This window comes from Diadema setosum, chromosome 11 (assembly GCF_964275005.1).
Source record: "Diadema setosum chromosome 11, eeDiaSeto1, whole genome shotgun sequence".
In the NCBI taxonomy this organism is placed as follows: Eukaryota; Metazoa; Echinodermata; class Echinoidea; order Diadematoida; family Diadematidae; genus Diadema; species Diadema setosum.
Window position 1 is genome coordinate 11023837 of NC_092695.1, and position 15228 is coordinate 11039064.

Genomic DNA, 15228 nt, shown 5'->3' on the forward strand with positions numbered 1-15228 from the left:
TTTTCTTTTCTCTACATGGCAATGTTTCTGATGTTCCTGATGGTTGGTTTTTGGTTTGTTTGTTTTTTCTGCTCACTGGATTCTCTTGGCACCCTGACTTGGGTTTCTCATACTTCTTTGCTTCTGCAGCCGTTTGAAATGGGTTATGAGGAAAAGAATTTGAAATTTTGATGATACGGGTAGCAACATACAACTTTTAATTACCCATGCTGCTTTGAAGGAAAAGTTGTGATGGTGTTCAGATGACCGCTCTCACGCACCGAATTTTGATTTCTCAGCTTCTTTTGTTGTTTAAAGACACTGTACAAAAACCTGAGCTGGATGAAACACCTAATTGAACATGTTATGATTTTCACTTCAATGCAAAGATTAATTTACAAGAGAAAAATGAAGGCTTGAGATCATGAAGTTTATACGTGACAGACTCGAAGTGTTTATACTTGTATGTATTCTATCAATGAGGACACATAAGTGTCATTACATATGTACTATGTATTACTAGAATTTGGTAATAGAATTATCTAAAGAGGGGGATGATGTCTTATTTGTTTATTGCCATGAATTAATTCATGAATATTTGCCATAATGGATTTTATGTAATCCTGGGGTACTTGCACTTTTTGATAAACTGAGTGAGCGGCAGCTCATCGTCACTGTCAGGTTGCTCTCCGTGGTGCAGATCCTCATGACTCTCTGTATGGTTGATCAAATGAAGACTCAGATAAAGTATGTGTGCTGTCATTATCTAGAATGCCAATACTTTCCACCAGCCTGCTATCGTTACAACACCACTTGTACAACTTCCACCACATTGTTTCCTTCTGGTAGTCTTCTATCTAACCAGAAGGATGCATTTGAGTCACTATAAAATGGGAGCTCTTGCACTAAACAGCTTAGGCATTGCCAGTGTTTAAACATATCATTGGAGCTATACAGTTTCTTAGAAACACTCACACATATAATGGGCATCCAGTGATTGCACATGGTACAGCATAAGGCTAATTAATTTTTCTTCACAATTTTTGCAACACATACAAAGATAATCAAGTGTCATTCTTTACATTGATCATTGCGATATATACATAGTGATGGTGGGATCACAGTTTGTTGTCGATGGCTGCGAGGGAGGTAGTGGTGATCTTTTTACTGTTGGCATTGATGACTGTGATTCTGCCATCGAGAGTCCAGACCTTCCTGATTTTGACACGAGATCGCAGTTTGTTGAAGATGGCTTGTCTCTTTGCGATGAGGTCTCCGTGCACAAAGTGTGATGCCAAGATGCCGATACGCCACGTCAATGATCAGCTGGTCAGTGTTTTCATCCTTGCACTCGGTGATTCCATGGAAATGAAGGCTTTGTCTCCAGGAGTATTGTTCCTGGTTGTCGTACATTCTCTGCATTTCACTCAGCTGCCTTGACATTTCCTGCACCGAGGATTTCAACATTGTGAATTCCTCTCTGTAGTGAAGATCTAGTTGAATGGTCTCATGCACTTGTTGCATAACCTCCACCTTGACTGCCTCAACAATAGCTTCAACAAGTCGTAAATGGGTCTCTTCATTGATGGCTTTGTTGATGTGCGTATAAATGTTACTGATCCGGTAATGGTCTTCTAGGGTGTCATCAGTTGATTGACCAGCTAGACTTCATTGGAAGTGGTTTGCTGACCAAGACTGGTAGGCCCACTCTGGCCAAGGGCTGTTGATGTCGGCAATCTTTGGTCTTCCCTTCAATCCATGTTTTCTTGCTAGAACATACTGTCCCACATGAAAAGGCTTCTCAATAACCTTTTGGGCCTGTACTGCTTGTCTTGTGACAGCTGCTGCCTCTGCATTCTTCACTGCCAATGCTCTTGCAGTCTTCAGCTGCTGCTGGTGCGGAGGAACATAGGACTCGATACCTCTCCGCAGTTTGGTCTGCCCTTCCCCACCTGACTGTCTGGGAGCATAACATCCTCTGTATTCTCATTGCAGACAACTGGGAAATGCCCTTCCTTTACTCCAACGATGGAAGACTGGGTTGTAACTCCTGCAGGTATGACCACATTCTGCTTAGGTTCCAGGAGTTCATCAGATGGCTGCGTTCCAGGTTCAGTTGGGCTGTGAGTCTCAAGTGACACTGCCCGCTGAGCAGAGACCCACGAGGCAGCTACTGTGTCAAAGGTTTGCCTCCCCATTAGCATCTTTGTGACACCACTAGGGCTGTTCCTTAACAGCCTTGAATGCCCTTTGCCACACAGCCTCTAGTTGCTGTATCTTCCAAAAATGGGTGTGTCCTTCAGGCTTGACCAACTGTTCCCAACAATCTTGCAGCACATTCATCCCAAGTATGCCCATTATCGCATCTCGATCCTGTTCCAGCACAGCTGTGTCTTTGATCATCAGGACCACCTCGACTTGAGAACTTGACCAAGTGCACTAACACTCTCTCGGAGCACCCCACATATGGTATAGCGTCTCCCCTAGCTGACACTACTGTGTAGGAGGACTGGATCCCCTTGACCTCAAATCCTGCTCAGTGCTGGCTTCAACCGCTCATTAAAGAAAGTCTCTCCAGCTGCAGTCACTTGTGATCCTGGATCCAAGAGGCAGGGAACCTCAGTGTCTCCAAACTTCACACCAACAGAAAAGCACTCGCCAACGACCCTTGTCAGGATTCTGTCCATCACATCACGTCCTGCTACCGCACTGATCTCAGACATCTGGCCAGTCACAGGAGTTTGTCCTTGTTGCTGTTGCCTGACTTCCCTATCCGAAGGTTCCTTTGGCAATGGGCAAGCATTGAGGGGGTTGGCCCCATCTGTGGTGTCGCCTCTGTTCCCTGGGGTCTAGGGTACAGCAATCATCTCCTGAGTTTCCTTAATGATGCAATGAAGATTTGGCCGCCATACCGACCGTGTAGACTTTAAAAAGCATTTGGATCAGGATGAATATCTCCTGTGTAGGCCTAAGTAGAGTCATGCCCTCTCATATCAGGCATTGGATGGCCTCCTCCAAAACTCGTTAAGTTCCAACCCTGACCCTTATGCTGACATTCGCAGGCAAGGTGACCAAAAAACTCCACAGTGTTAACATGGACCTCCATTTGGATTACCATGATTTAGCCAGACCATTCACAGCTCCTACAAAATTGGTCAGCCATGTCCCCAACAGATTTAGGACATCTAAACCTGCATCAGGAGGCTGAACTTTCATCTGGACTGCAGCCCTGTTGGCGGCACCTGATGAGCTGGATTTAGACCTTGCCTCTTCTTGCTGCTCCCTCTTTTATCGCAAACTCCCTTATCTCCCTGAATAGCTGGAGCTCATGCATGTCTTGCAGTGTATTACGCAGATACAGATCAATGCCCGCAAGGAACCGCTCCACCAGGGTGGCCTCTGGAATTGGGTATAGCTTGACATCCTTTGTCATAAGCCATTGGAACCTCCTCTCCAGATCTACTTCATAGTCCCTGACAGTTTCCCTTTGGTTCCGCTTATGCTCAAGGATGAGGGGCTGCAGCTCTCAAACCTGCACATGGTCTGTGTATGACGTCTCCAGGAATGTAACGAGTTCCTTGATCATTTTGCCTTCTTTGATGAGGGACTTCACTTCTGATTTGGGGCCATCCCTTAGTCTATGAGAAATGTTCCTTGTTTTCTGGGACAGCTGACCCTTACGAAAGCATTACTTGTAGTGTACAGTACTGTATGTCCATAATCTTTACTTGCGCCTTTAGTAAGTGGCTTATAAAATGGAGTCAGGTTGGTGTTGGCGAGCTAATGCTGGCTGTCATCCTATTGAGCTCTTGTACAACTCTTTCAATGGATGAGCTTAGCTGTTCATAGTTAACATCATAAAATGATTTATTCATTTATTTATTTCACATCTTTAAAAAGAGTGGCCCAAGTCAGCATTGGCTGGTTTTCATCGCGGACATTTAAAACAAATCACATAAAACATTGCAGAATTACAGTTACTAGCACACACACACACACCACACACACACACACACACACACACACACACACACACACAATGGATACATTCAAATACACTAAAATAAAACAGACACATAACGCTGATGCAACAATTTCAGGACATGTGAATACTACCACAGTTTCTAAATTTAAAAAAAAAAGATTATTTAGGGAAAACAACATCTATTACACGAATTGAACAACTGATGTAACTGTGTAGGTACATGTAGTAGTCATTGAGTAAAAATATTTCTTGATATAAAACACACACATATCTGATATCATAATTTACTTTTAAACAATTCTAACTTGGGGGAACAGCGTGTCTCTAATGACAAAAAAATAAATAAATAAATAAATAATCATCCCAATAAGATACCACTGAGGATACAAATGATCGCCTGTAAAATTCCGTATTACATCCAGGAGGCTCAAGTTTGAATTGATATGAGTTACGTGTTATGCGTTGCGCTACATAATCATGCAAAACAAATTTGTTTGCTAATAAGGAGGGTGCAAGGTGGTGCACATATTTAAGTTATTTTTCATATTGATCATATAACCATCATGTTGATAACCATTATTGTAGCTGTGGCTCTGGAACCATCCTTTCAGGTTCATTTGAGGGATTGGAGGCCATATCCGTTGAACGTTGGGGTTCCATGCACGTATTTCACGTGGCACGCCTTGATAGCTGTGTCTTGCTGGGCCGGTTGACCTCGTGTATTTTCTCTCTTCTTGTCAGGCAGATCTTGACTGCCAACTGATATCTCACTATTGCCCTGTCTTCAATGGGATCAATTGCTGTTCTAGCTGATGTCCCATCTCTAGCATCTGTCGATGTCTCCTCAATCTGTTTACTTTCTCATGTGCCCGCTGGAAAGTTCTCTTCCTCTTCTAGCTGTAATTGCCTTTTCAATTCAGTTGATACACACTGTAATTATCCCCATTCATCCACAAAACAGTAACAAAATACAAAGTATTACATTGCACAATTATTCTGAAAGATTTGTAGAGACAATTTCTTCTCTTCTGGTTTGTATGTCTCTGCTAGTGTCGGCAATTTCATATGTAACTCCAGTGTTGTTTTATTATTGTAAATTTCGTCTTGTCCTCTGTAGATGAGGATGAGTTATCTGTATCCAGAGAAAGGATCTGATGCTTTTATGATTTCAATAAGTAGAACTACCACAAAAATAAATAAATAAATAAATAAATTCATGTAATGATAATGATTCCATCAGGAGAATTACAAAAGCATTCAGCGTCATGTTCAGACGTGGATGCGGGTTGCGGGAGTAACTCCATTTTTTTTTTTTTTTCTGAATCGCCAGTAGCCATGTTTGTGTCAAATCTTCCACTAACTCTTCTCACTCAATTGGCTCATTTACTGTGGTTACAATTTCCCTAGACTTATAGATGAAAACACTGTTTGACAAATTTTGACATTTCAGTTTATTTAGCCTTTAGTTCAGCGCAGATTTTGATATCAGCTTATTGAACTCTCTTCTGTTTTCTCGTTATTATTCATAGTCGTCACTGGCTTGGTGACCTACACAGTTCAAGCTCATATCGTTTCTGCCTGAATTGTGCAATAAAAAAAAATGACGTGTTTCTCATATTTCAGCGAACATTCACGATCCTGAGTAACCATGATTGCGTGATTTTAGCTCATATTTTCTGTTCAATGTTCGTCACGTACTTTATAGTTCAGTGTCAGTGTTCTATGTTGAGCCAATAATGTCATTGATTTTATAGTGTAAGAAAATGTAATGTGAATGTCGTTCAATTTGCTTTATCGCTCACATCAGTCATTTCAGCATTTTATTATATTTTTTATTTGAATAAAAAAGAAAGAATTGTGGAATTGAAGGTTTACATATACGTAATGTCCGTTATTCTTTAGTGTATTTTATTCATCCAGACATCAATATTATACCATTTAGTGAACGGTCTTATATTGAATAATGCCTGTGAATGATAATGATAACTCCAATTCAGTGAATATGTGCAGTAAGCTCTGGAGAGTCCATTTTGAAAGTCGCGTCAAGATCAAATCAGAGCAGGTGCTTTCAGGCTGGTGGTATGTCGTAACTTCATTTACTATCCTACTGTCTATACGACACAAAATTCCTCAAACTTACTTTTACAAATCATGTACATGAGATAATTACTGTTGTGTTAAAAGATAAAATATGGAAAATACAGAGATTGTCTTCGCTTTGTCATTATTGTACTAAAAAAAAAATATTGTCAAGTTTATTTTACTTTACACCTTCATTGAAGTCAACACGAACAACTTAGGGAGAGTAGTTTCCCCGTCCTATTACTTCCTTTAAACGTTGACCCTTCAACTGTTTCATGGTCGTAAAATGATTCTTGTATGTGTATTTTCAGATTGATGTAGCAATGTCAGTTTGCTTTCGAACACGTCCCATGTTTGCTTGATGGAAATAATGCCACTCTCTTAACACGTGATATGCCTCGGTATGTTTGTTCTTTGCACAGAATCAATCAAAGCTGTTCTGGAAAAATGAAGTCATTGTATAAACGCGGTGATAATATTGATGGGAATACACATTGATGGTCGAAGAATCATTGCACCCCTCTCTGTTTCCTTTTGTTCTATTCTCAGGTTCATGATGTTCTTTTAGCAAAGACTGATATCATGATACGCGAAATAAGTCTATACAGCTGTCCACTGACAGTAACGTGTTGTACATATCATTGGAATTGTATATATATATATATAATATATGTATATATATATATATATATATATATGTATATGTATATAATACATTGCATGTTGGTTACATTGTACAGGAGGACAAGCTTAATCACGTCAGACATTGTCGAGAATCAAATCTTTATTTCAAAGACAGACACAGAAGCTGCAATTTCTACAGTAGTATTACGAATTTCGCCAGAAATATTGGCCAGGAACTCTGTGCATTTCAGATTGTGGCAAAAGTAGGCCCTACATTTCCAGACCATGTTTAAACAGTTTGATTGAACGGAGTAAAATGAAATAGAATGAAGATGAAAATTGGACATAATTAATTACGTGAGTTAAAATCTTTTTTTTTTTTTTAAGGAATCACGGAAGGTTAACCTTTCACATAGTGAGCATAATATTAATAGTCTTGTGTGAAGGAAGACTCTTCAGTGTATAACTTCACTACTCCCCAGGGGGCTCTTTTGAACTACAAATGTATTTCTACTATACCAACGTTATTGTCTATATAATACCCATTACATCTGGGCGGGAGGGACCATGATATACACAATGACTCTATAAATAATATCGAATTCAAATGTTAATTTTGTAAGACTCTCCATGTATCCACGTAGAGATTTGTCACAGAAAACTGTTGCTATTCATTCCATGCAGGATATATGAGTTCAGTACACCAGCTTTTATGACTGCAATGACCCCATAGACCATGCCCACGACCTAATTCTGCAATCCTGCATAGTGCATGAAATCAGCAAGATCATGGGAAGATGATTCCCTTCTTGACATTTTTCATGCTTCAGATTCATTTTAGAATATCAGCTTAGATTGGCTGACTGACTGATTGATTGATTGATTACTTTATTGTCCACAATGTATTTTTTTTTATATTGGATAATATCACAATAAAAGAAATATCATATGCATCACAGGTACATCACAGACATGTCGCATGCAGAATGCGACTGAAACTCATTTGAACATACAATATCACATACACCATAACAACATGATACATTAAACTGAAGTTTACAACTATATAAAAGCTATCAACATGAATACATTATTCAACTCATAAATGTATACTCATTAATATCCTTTCCTGAATCGTCACTATAATACACCAAAAATATCTCACCTCTATGCATATCTCAATTTACAATTGTATTTTCCAACATATTATAAAACTCATTAGCCTCATAACTTTTAACCTCATCTAACTTCACCAAATACCAAAACTTATCTGGCATCTTTCGATAAAACACCATATTATAAATATAATTTCATTATGATAATTACTGAATTAACAAGAAAAAGTACAAAAAGACTTTGTTTATCTTCGAACGCGCCATGCTGTGCAATACTCATGTATACACATTGTTTCTATTACCAGATTTTCTTATATTCTTACAGTGCTCATCAGTGCCTCACAAAAACGATGAGCCTTTAAGTTACGCTCGAAAAAGGACATTTTTATATGACACGTATTATTACATGACACGTGATAAAAAGCAAACTGAATGATCACACAAAATGTAATAACCTCACTTCATGAAATGTGTGTATAATAGATGCTATCACATCATACAACCATACATGTACACTGCGCATTTAGGTTTCTTTTGTTGACAATAGAAACTAGCTAAAAAGTTATCGATAAGTTCTGGTTACTTAGTACATGCATAGGAATAGTTTCCTTGATGCTTTCAGGCGAGTAATTAAGATGTACTTGTATATCCCAAACAATCGTCTATATCTGCATTGTGCATGTGTGCTCTGTCTTCAAAAGGGAGACCTGTGGATATAAATACATGTACATTGCTTGTTTGCACGCAGGGATGCAGACACAACTCAAGACTATAGTTACGTATTACTCTTATACAATGAATTATATGAATATACATTGTATTACGTAATACATGCCATTGTTTGATAAGCTAACTTGGTTTTACATGTCGTGGTGTCTTTGCAATTGGCTCACAAATATACATGTATAGCCAACCCCCATTTTAAAAGACTTTGCCTGTAAATAAGTATAAAGAAATTTGAAAAGCTAATAAAGGCCCGGCATAAACAGAATCAGCGAGAGTTACAAACTTAACAGCGTTCAGAGGATCGACTCTGTCGTAATACATGTATCGTTATCAATGTTTATTGCATTATCAAATGCCATCGCGTCTTCATATGACGGTGGCTGGAGTTCTGGATCGGTGTCTGCGAGTGCATTGTTGATAGCAGTCGATCCATTCTCCTGCACTGCAATGGCGGAGGTCTGTGTCGGCGGAGGGCACTTACGGCAGCATGATATACAGCATGAGCAGAGGAGGACCAGTGCTTGTACACATCCCGCTACGATAATTGGAGTGAAGGAGTTGGCTGCACCAACATCCGTATTACCGAATCCAGGCCGTACTCCACTGCGAGCTGAACACAGAAACATTGGTAACCAACCTGATAGGCAGATATCCTCTATTTTCACAATTATTCAACCTCGTTGACGAAGTTTGATAAGTACAGGGCTTAGTGTGTGAAAAGGCGTGTGTGTTGTTCGTGTGTCAGGGTGTGTGTATTACAAAGTAACTATGCTACCAAGAACAGAGAAAATTGTAACACAAAAACCCAAAACATTCATACAGTACACAATAATATAAGAGCTTGAATTTTAGGAAATAGACAATACAGTGCACTCCCGTTACAACGAACACGGTTATAAAGAAATTTCGTTATACGAAGTAAAACTTCTGGTCCCAAAACTATCGCCATTAAGTCTATGGTAGAAAATTTACTCATAACGAACACGGTTATAGCGAAATTTTCGTTGTAACGAAGTATTTTCCAAGCGCTACTGACAAAGAAAAACAAAAGAAAATGTGCTCCGTTATAACGAAATGCGGATCGCTTTGGAAAATACGTATAGCGGAACAAGCATTTCTAGCGTCTCTTCATGGGCGAACGCCTCATATCACAGTGTGTTTGCTCCGTGTGTCAGGTACACTTTCCGAGGGGAACTTGCGTTAATGTAATACAATAATCTGAAATCAAATAAGTTCATTTTATTGTTCCGAAGTTTCTTTATTACAAAACACACAGACCCTGATACACCTAAATGTCCGTTAGTTTGGAAGTTAAATAGGGTTTGCTATTACGAACATTTTGGCGTTATTCCAATGGTTCGTTATCAATAAGGAGACAACGAAATAATTATGGTTCTTATTACGATGGTTCGTTAGTCCGAAAATGATAGAAATTCCAAACGTTCGTTAATCGGAACATTAAGAAAACGTTTCGTTAATCCAAAAGTGAAAAAGGTGAGTCCTCTAACTTTTAGGAATTACAGACTTATAATCGTCTTAAGATAACCGAACCTTCGAAATAACTAATCTTTCTCATTTTTCTTATTAACAAACCCTCTTTAGAGAAACGAACCTTATTTCATTTTCGGATAAAAAAAAAAAAAAAACGTTCGGCACCATGAACCTTCGGAAAAAGAACCTTTCTCACTTTTTGATTCACCAGCGTTTGGAATGACGAATCTCATTTCATTTTCCGATCAACGAACCTTCGGAAAACGGACAATATGTAAATTATGAGCTTTCAGAATACCGAATCTTCTGAAGAGCGAAGCTTCAGATGAACAAACCTTCAGAATCCCGGGAATGGTAAACTTCGGAATAAGGAGCCTTCAGAGTAACGAAATTTAGTAAGATACAAACCTATGGAATAGCGAACTGTAATCGAATCCTGAACCGGAATCGTTTTCTATGTATGTGTGACAATACAAACAACTTTATGCTCTCTTTTGAATAAAATATTTAAACGAAATTAAAAAGGTACCGTTTTCACATAGCTTTCCAGTGTATGATGAGTATTCAACAAACAGAATATGATTTATTTATCAGCTTTATTGTATTCTACTTGATTTGACTCAGAGTTGTTACAAGATTAGCTTGGATTCTCTCATTAGGAAGTGCCCATCCTTCCAGCAGTATATATTCAGTGGCTATATTCAAAACAATTATTTTCTTAGCCTAATTAGCATAATCATGCCATTAGCATGATTGTATACAATTATGTAATACAGCTGTATGATATTATTGCTAATCTTAAGTAGGCCAGGAAACATGGATAATATATACAACTTTCCAAGGTTTTTGTACGAAGATGAATCTATCATGTTCATAACAAGTTTCCATTTGAAAATAAGTGCAAGTGTCTTAATAAATCTTTACTAGCAAAATGAGATAATTTGCATATTTAGTAGAAGGTGCAAGATGTACATTACTAATTATGACATTGAAAAATTGTTTAGAGATAGATCTTCGCTGATTTGTGTTCCAGATGGATAATGCAAAAGAAATTTCAAACCTTAGGCAATTATCTTTACAAGCCTATAATCAGCATAAGCCTACTATGCTGATAAGCATGATTTACAGGTTTGCTAATTTTCATGATTTTAGCCCTGGAAGCCTGAAAATAACAGATAAAACAAATTTCAAGGGGTTTCTATCATGACAAATCCATTTGTAACGCAGATTTCCATGTATGGAGATACTACGAGTATCTTATCTAGCATAATGAGCTTGTCTGCATAATAATTATGTACAACAGTCCATCAGATGCTCATTCCATACATTGTACAACAGTTTCTGTAATACAATGTGCATGACTTAGAAAAGTTGTTTAGTACGAGGATTTTTAGTTCATTCGCGTTTTATAGGTTGGTATTGAAGTAATACATATAACATAAGCTCGGTTGCCACCTTTGCAACCTTGAACAATTATTTTACTACCCTAGTTAGCATGAATTATTCAGCTTCTTATGTAAGATTTTGCTTTTAATACCTCGATGCATGCAGGAAGCCTGAAAACAAGGATAACACAACTTTTCAAGCGGTCTCTTTGATGAAGAATCCATTTTTTGAAACCAGTTTTTAGAATAGTAATGTAATTGCAAGAGCACGATGAGAATAATGAGCACGGTAGCATATCACAATATTTAATATCATTTTATTTCTTTATTCTAATTGACAACAAAATGAAATCCTAAATGAAACATACTCTGTGTGGTACCACGTACCGTGCGCATGAAATGTCTGTGGAAAAATGTTCGCTACAACATAATTATTTAGGCCTATATTGATTGTCATTGACCTTGAATTCCCTCCCCTTTCCCCCCCCCCCCCCCCCCCCCGTCCTGCAACCTCTCCACCTTGAAAAAAGTGCGAGTTCGGGAAAGTTTTGAACATGTTCAAAAATATTTACGAAGAGTCGTGCCGACTTGTCGCGAGTTATCCCGAGTTACATTAAGAGCTTTACGCGAGTTATCACGAGTGCCCCTTTGAGGCAACCCGCCACAACTCGCCAGAGCTCGGCACTGTAACTCGGCTAAGTGGGAACCCTGCTTAAAACTCCCCGTGAACTCGCGAATGGTTCCAAAATTTTCCCTAACTCGAAGTAATTCGTGCTGAACTCGTTTAAACTCGTAATGTATACTCGTACTACTCGTAACAAACCCTCAAACTCTTACATCTGTATTTCATTTAGTGACACCTATTTAATTGGATTTTTTGTTTGTTTGTTTTAATCGGTTCCCCCAGTTATAGTTGGTCTTAAAAAAACATCCGCATTTTTAACTTCCCCTAATCTGATTTATCACGGGACCTGCGGCTGTACAAGTTAATGCTTTTACGCAGGCCCCATCATATTTTTCGCATCATGACCACAGTTAAATTCGCATGTATACAGACCTTGTGTTTATACCAAATCAAACTTTTGTACATTCCGATGAAGACTCATCTAAATTATGTTTTGTATAATTTTCGTATTTATACACTTTATTGTGATATATGTGAGAAATATGAAAATAAATTGAAATGAAATGAAAATGAAAAATACTCGTACGAAGCTCGCGAAGAACTTACTCTTCATAACTCGCCACCTTCAAGTATACGCGAGTTCTGCTCGAGTTTTGAAGAGTCCAATACGAGCACTACGACCCTACTACCAGTATGTGTAGGGGGGAATTGCCCTCGAGCTAAGCACGAGTTAAGATCGAGCTCTGCGACTTACCACGAGTTTTGTATTAGCTTATTCGGAGTGCATCGCACTGATCTATTAATATGGAATTATTCACATTTTCCCAGCGTTTTCAAGACAGAAGACATTCATTCAACCCTTATCGCACGTGCACAAATAGGTCATTGCCGTTACATTTCCAGAACTACGTAAAAGTTACGACAAAAAACATGCCTCGGCTTAAGAAATCCAAGAAAAAACCGGAGAAGGAAATGGAGATCCTTCAAGCAATGGTAGAAGTAGAGGTAGAAGAGATCATCCGTGATGAACTACAGAGGCAGTCATCATCGTGCTCATTATCGTGCAAATCATCGTGTAATCTTATGGCATTTTATATTTTCTGTTTATTTTATCATCATGTTATGATTTACATTTATATAGTATTGACTGGCCTTGAGGGAGATACAAGAAAATATTTTTTTTCAGCGCGGGCAATATTTTCTGGTATCTCCCTCAAGGCCAGTCAATATCATAATTATTACCTATCCCCTAGGTAAATTAGGAAAAAAAGTGAATACGGCTCTACACTATGATATAGATCAAGCCACATTTGAATCACCAACATGTCAAATAATTGCAAAATTGTTCATCAATGTACATCATTCAACTCCAACTTCCAAGATACATATAGCAGCTGTAACAGGCGAACTTCAAACATCTGAACGTATTTACACTTTGTTTTTGTTTCTGTTTCAATTTGGAGAGTATACTGTAATAGCTGATGGTTACTGTGCAGTTATTGAGCACACATGGGCTCGTTATTGTTTGACGCGTAGTGCTGCTGGAAGTGGTCGACCTTGTATGAGTTGATTTATTGGCGTTCTTCTGCGATGCGTGTGTCCCGGATATGTGAATGTCTCCTCTTTGTGAATGACCGGAATGTTTATACGTGAAGTGAATGGCGAGACCCGGATGAAGGGTGATGCGCACTAATATCGCCCGCTGACGACCGATCAAAATATCAACTATGATTGCCCCACAAAAATACCTCATATAGGTAATAATTATATTTCTCATTCTACTTTAAATCCACGAATAAGCCTGAAAACACTGATTTATACGATTTTGTTATTGTGTATCGATATGTTGGGGTGCTTTTGTATTTTTTGAACGATGTGGCGAACAATGGGTGATACATCTGGAAAATGTAATTGATTTTATTTTTCATACATTGGTTATCTAATCAAATTACCGGCCAACACGCAGGGGAGGGAGCTTTTGTATCATTAGAATTCAAAATCCAGTTTCAAAGCTTAGAAATCAAGCTTCATTTACTTCAATACCATCTAAAACTCGAATCTAAAAAAAAAAAGAACAAAAAACAAAAAACAAAACACACACACACAAAAATCTGTACTTCACAAGTTTCCAGGTCATGCACACACTACGTGGCACCATTTGACTGGACCATATATTATGCAAATTTGCTCAATACGCTATTATATCCAAGACACAAACGCAATTTCCAAAAGTAATTTAATGTTATAAATGCATTTATTTGTCCTATATAGAAAACCTCTCAAAGTCATTTTATCTTTGCTTTCATTCTTCCTTGATTGAAACTAGCAGCATGTTATTACATATTACGCTAAATCTGATTTCAATTTCAATTTATTTTCGTATTTCTCTATGTGGAAGATACATGCACAGACTGATGAAGTATAACAAAATATGAAAATATATATGTCCTGCTTTGATAATATACAAAAAAGTACAAACATAAAACATAGTGGTCGATTGTGTCAGTTTCAATCAGAGTAAAAGAATGCTGTAGAGAAATACGATGGAACCTATACTTAAAACCAAGCTTAGTGTAGGTCCCAACAAAAGCTTAGTGTGGAGAACAGATTGAGGAACACTGGTACAACTAAAGACCAAACTATGAAAAAAATAATAATAATACTCAAGGGTTCAGAAGATTCTTGCAATACAATACAATCAAAGGAGAACAAGAAACCACATGTTGCACACAAATGACCCAAACTATATAGTAAAGTATATTTATTAGGCTAATAAAGAGATTTGCTAGGGTTATGTGCAACATGAACAGCTTTCCGCATAATGGTGCCATCTATAGGCCTTCTGTTGAATAATTACGCAAATTAGCTCATTAGGCAAAAATGCTACTTAAGATACTTGCATATTTTTATTATATTATCAAAATGAAAACTGTTTTGAATTGATTCCTTGTCATAGAAAACACTTGAAAATTGGTATTATCCGTGTTTTAAAGGTCCAGTTTACCTTTGGGAGCAGTGATTTGATTTTTTTTTTCAAGATATGGCCTTTCATGCATATGTGGGGGTATGTTGTACCACAAAACACCCTCCCATATAAAATATTTGCAATAAAGCCTAAAATATAAGATGTCAGTATTTTTCTCAATAAACCGTAACTGTATAAGTACGGTTCAGTCTGGAAACACTCTTATTATAACTATTGTTCACATTTTGTAT